This window comes from Gavialis gangeticus, unplaced genomic scaffold (genome assembly GCF_001723915.1).
Source record: "Gavialis gangeticus isolate Ggan-Ray unplaced genomic scaffold, GavGan_comp1, whole genome shotgun sequence".
Taxonomy (NCBI): domain Eukaryota; kingdom Metazoa; phylum Chordata; order Crocodylia; family Gavialidae; genus Gavialis; species Gavialis gangeticus.
Window position 1 is genome coordinate 9,266,797 of NW_017728992.1, and position 5,537 is coordinate 9,272,333.

Genomic DNA, 5,537 nt, shown 5'->3' on the forward strand with positions numbered 1-5,537 from the left:
TTTTCCTGTACACCTCTGTACACACACACCAGAACCCTCTCATCTCCTGCCTGAGGGGTCCCCAGCTGCCAGGGATACAGGGCCTAGGACACGGGTCCACAGCCTTCTGCCCCCTGCAGCAGTGCCCGAGCCCTGGCGGCTGCCCACAGGAGGTGGCAGCCGCTGCGATGGAGCAGAGCATGGAGCCCAGCTCCCCCTCCTCCACGGCCAGAGTGGAGCCTGTGTGATGCGGGCTGCCTGCTGTGGGTTTCAGGTCCCTGACTTGCCGCCCTCTCCCCAGGGTCTCCACAGCCCAGTGGACAAGACCCGGCACAGCAGGGCAGAGGGGGGTCGGGGAGGGAAGCTTGTTGCCACCACCGGGAGCTCCATGCCACCATGGCAAGGTGCCCCCTGCCTGCACAGCAGCAGTGGGAGTGGTGGTGTGGAGCTGTGTGGGGCTTGCAGGAGCAAAAAGTTTCTTTCTCTGGCCATGCTCTGGTCTGCTGCACTGGGTCCCACCTGCTGGGCTGCAGAGGCTCCAGGGGAAGGGCAGCAGAGAGGGGAGCCTGACCCCTTAGCAGGCAGCCCCTCCTCCCGGGAGACCTTGCAGTGGTGGGGAGCCAGCCCCTGCCACCAAGCCCTGGATGAGCTGCCCGCAGCCCCGTCCTGCTCCCCACTGGGGCTCTGCAGCTGCGTGTTCCAGCCCAGGGCCTGAAGCCCCACTCACCGCCACATCTGGGGAGCAGCCCCAGCCGCAGCACTGCCCAACTCCCTCTCTCCCTCCCTATGGGGGCCTCAATCCCTGCTTCTCCCTGCCAGACTTACTTGTGGGAGCTGTACTCCATGCTGCCTGGTGGCCATGTACATGTGTGAGAAAGCACATGCACATGGCACACCTTGCCTGACCGCCCTTCTCCTACTCCCCGCACCCCCTTGCAGGCTGGAATTTACCTTTTTATCTCTAGTGTGGGGTTTATGAAGCAGGTCCAGTACAGTGAGGGCCCTGCCACATGTTCAAGCTGGATAGATACCAGCTACAGTTGTTGTACATTTTCAGGCACTAACTTCATAGCTGGTTGGCTCTTTTTATAGCTGAACAGACATTTGTATGGCTTGATAATTACAGTAAAATTTTCAGTAACCAGCACCTTATAAGCCAGCATGCTCTGTTAACCAGCACACCAGCTCGTAAGGAAAAGTGAAACAAAGTGCCCTCCGTGGCACTTCCAGTTTCTCCGAGCCCCCACGGCCCGGGACAAAGCACCCTGCGCTGCCGAGCTCCCACGGCCTGGGGGCATAACTGGCTGCACACGGCCCGCCTCCTTGTCCCACAGGGACTGCGGGAGGGGCAACGATGCCGCGGGAGGGGTAGGAGAAGTGGTGGCCCAAACAGGCAAGGATGCCTGAGGCCACTCAGTTAACCAGCATATTTTGTTATCTGGCATCCCCTGTTCCCGTAGGATGCTGGATAACAGAGCTTTTACTGTACATTGCACTTGTGGCCATTCTAAATGTATTGCGCAATTAACTGGTTAATTGCATAATAATTACTTTACACATGTGGCCAATCTTACTTTGCATGTGTGGCTGGTCTAAATTATTATGTGATTAAATAGTTAATTGTATAATATATGTAGTGTGTGGCAGAGGTTTAAAGTCTTCCTCCTGCGTTAGAAGAATTAGTAAAGCAGAGTAGATTATCAGGTCTGTTACAAAATGGTGGATGTTAAGGTTGATGTACACTTTTTATATGAAAGAACAGCTGAGACAGATTGTCATCTCTGGCATATAGTGAGTAGTCAGGTTTGGAAGACTTATGACTCTGACATGGGAATAAGAGATGGATGGCATTTGGCAATCAGCATAGCTAGTGTTGGCAGGGATACTGAGGATAAGGAGTGACGGTGAATGTTTGCAAGTGCAAAGGGATTTCTGAGGACAGATGTAGTTAAGGGAGAAGAGCTAAAGTTAGAGTTACTTGGAAGCTTAATTGTCAACCTTCCAACCTTTGAACATCTTGGTGTGTGTATGGGGGTTTTTTTCTAAATATAACTTCATTATCAGGTTTTCAGGAACATAGTCTTTATTCTCTGAGACTGGGTTTGCGTTATATTGTGTGGAAAAGGTTATGAAGAGACGTGTATTTGAAGTGCTCCAAATCCTGGAATGCTTCAAATCTGGCACGTGAATGAATGGACCCACTTCCACATTCACTCATGGAGCACTTCAGAATAGCCATGAAGGTGTGTAGCCATGGTGCCTTCCAGTTAGGAGGCTGATGAGCAAGAATCCTTGCGTGCCTTTTGGCTTTCAACCTCCAGAGATTCTCAAGGACAGAGGAGCACACAGGAGAATGCTTGTTGGCTGTTTGCCCTCCTACCTCCTTGTGGTAGAATGGGAACAGAGCACTGTGGGATACTAATGGACTGCTGGAGGGTGCAGAAATCAATATCAAGTACTTCAAAGATGTTCCTCTTTTTTTCTAAAGGGTCATTTTGAAGCACCCCAGCCTTTTTTGAAGTGCTTATTTGGCTCTGAACATCTGCACCCTTGCTACTCAGAACACTTCAAAGGCACTTGGAGTGCTTCAAACAGCATTTCTGTCCATGGCCTAAAATGTCACTGATTGAAATTGTCAGGTGTTTACCAGACAGAACTTCTTTTCCACACCATTTTGACATGTATCTTTCTCATGGCATTGTTTGCAGTACATTTTTGGTTTTAGTGTTCCCTGAAATCTCATTTCTATCTCAGAGATCTAATTAAGGTCCCTGAACTTTCATAAAATAGAACACATTCACAACATTCCTCAGATGTTTTGTGTATAATACTGCAAGTCTTTTAAAAAGTAATATATGAGCAAGTGACATTAATTTAATAGAAAAATTGCCTTTTGCATCTTGCATGGTCTCACCAAAGCAGGAGGTAGAATAGGTGAATAGTATTTGTCAGATACGGGTCACAAAGGCCTATTTTAGTTCATTTTACTTAAGTTGGCTGGTTCAAGGTATCCAGCATGAACATTTTAAAAGCATAGCCGTAAGTGTTCATTATTTATTTGTTGCATAACCAGAAACTCACCTAATAATCTCGTCAGTCCTTCTGAAAAGTGCTGAGAATAGAAAATAATCTGTTACACTCAGTGAGGGGTTCTTATAACAAAGTTTGGATGGGAAATTACTTCAGATAATATTGTTAAAGCTTGATTTCTTTATAAAAGGAGCAGCCAGCCATAACAAATGATTTTCAAGTACTATTGTTTTGGGATATACGATTGCGAAAATGAAACAGAACATCCTTTGTATTTTTTTGCCATTTATGTTTAGCTTCCTAGAATTTCCAAGGCTGATGTTAAAGAACCACTTTTAACAGTTTTTATGACCTATTCTTGAACTGCGCACTTTTTATAAAGAGGTACCATTGCTAGTTTTAAATGAGCTTTTCATTTTCTTTAAAGTGTTTTTAAGTATCATGCACATAGCTGACCAGATTGTAGAAGGAACTTTCCGTGGTGTTCACCAAACCCTTGTTATTGCAAAGGTGCATGTGCTATATTCTACCTTTTTCTCCAGCCTAAATCAGTTAGTTGGCAAAGAGAAAGTTAACTAAGTTAGTCTAAAGTCAGGCAGAAGGCAGAGTAGAAGTACACATTATAAACTAAAGTACAAGTGTAATTTATTTGTAGTTACTAAAGTAGCTTGTACATCTTCATATCTGTCTGAGCTTATTGAAAGGGTCAGCCCCAGAAGCAAATAAGTCTTTAGGTTAAAACAAGATATCTTTCTACCAAGGACTCTTTCTTCTTGGTAAAGCATGAAATAATCCATCTTTGAGTAATTTAGCTATACCAAACTAATGCTTTCACACAGTAGCCTTCTTTGCCATGTGCCAAACAATCTTTATCATTTACAGTAGAAAATTCTATTGTCACTTGGGTTTCAAGATTTTTAAGTTTATATATTTAACCACCTACCTGTCCAGCTTTGTCCGCAGGAAAATATATGGTCATTTGTCTAGAAGAACATGAGGATAAAAATATGCCTGTGGATGCTCCAGTAGAATATACAGGCACATTATCACTCCCAAACAGGAGCTACAGATCCAACTGCCCTTTCTAGGTATCTATGCCTGCCAAGACGCAACAGATCACAAACACCAATGATCTTTGAGAAATTTCAGATCCATTATCCCAAAATAGATCCAACACTGGATAGACTTATAGAGAAATTTGGTTGCTGCCTAAAAACTCCCAGCTTATAATAGATCAAAGCAGCAAATGATAGAAAATAAATGAACAAATTGATCCATGAGATGGTAGGCAGGCATCCTGTCTGCTCCATTTTTAAATCATTTGCATCCATCTGTTAATCAATGCAGGTAATCAATATTGCATATATAATTTATTTATTTTAGGCTTATTTGTACGTTCAGTGTTCTGTAGTTACCATTGTAGTTCATCACATTATTGTTATAGAGCTGGTAACTCATTACTAATCTTTCGAGTGAAAATTGAACATTTTAGAAACCAACGAGTTCTAAACACTCTTTCTGTGTCTCAGAAATTATATTTAATGCTAATTGTGACCAAAATCACAACAGTTTATTCCCCTGCAGGACCTAAATCAATTGCCCAGTTATGCAAAAGCTAAGATTATGGTCATAACTAACAGTTTTCCTATACTGTATTCAGGAGATCTTTGAAAGCTCTATGGACAGGAGCATCATCAACAAAATTGTAACCTCAGTTCCTGCTACAGAACGTTTGTATTTGCAATATTTGCAAATGTTCTAGCCAGAAAGAGCCCAGAGGGTATTTCACATTCAAGGATGTAGCTGAATTGCTATCAGTTAGGAAAATAGAGCCCATCTCACAGTGTACCCAGGTACTGAACTCATTCTGTCCACTTTCAACTGCTTCTGATGCAGCCCTAAATCCAGGAAAAAAATCCCATTAACCATCATGGGTTTTCCCAACATCCCAAAAGTAAGCATTAGAGCCCCAATTCAGTAAAAGGTTTACCACATAGCACATTCTTAACTTTAAGCCTGTATCTGGGGGTGTAACCTCCCGTGCCTCTCCCTGGTATGTCGTGGGTAGGGATGCCTCTCGGACTTTGCCGTGGCTTCTTGGGCCGGACGTTCTAGTCAGCAAGCGATTTCGGGGTGGTTCCCCAGGAGCCTTTCCTACCACGTCTTTGATGATTAATTGGTTTGAATCAGGAGGACAATGTTTGGTCCTGCCTCTCTGAAGCCTTTCCTTGGTCGCTTCCTCCAGTCCCTTTTTTGTGGGGCTCTGCCTCCGCTATACCCTGCCTACTGCCAGCCGCAATGTTACCACTCGCGTCATCAAGGGCAAAGTTCCAGATGGTCTTCAACGCTCGAGTTCATAGGGTCTGATGGCCGCAGTCAATCAGTGGTGTTCATAGTTTCATAGATTTAGGGTCAGAAGGGACCTAGTAGATCTTCTAGCCCGACCCCCCGCCAGGGCGGGAGAACAACAAAACCCCAAAACAAGAAACGGGACTCAAATGAGTCCAGCCAGGTAGGCATCCAGCCTC

The 5,537-nt window shown here is 44.9% G+C and overlaps 1 protein-coding gene across 1 annotated transcript in view; it reads left to right on the forward strand.

Moving 5' to 3' along the window:
• COBL (cordon-bleu WH2 repeat protein) overlaps positions 1-5,537 on the forward strand; it is a gene marked incomplete at its 3' end in the record, with an annotated part of 305,644 nt that overhangs the window by 190,985 nt on the left and 109,122 nt on the right. The gene's annotated exons all lie outside the window — the stretch shown is intronic.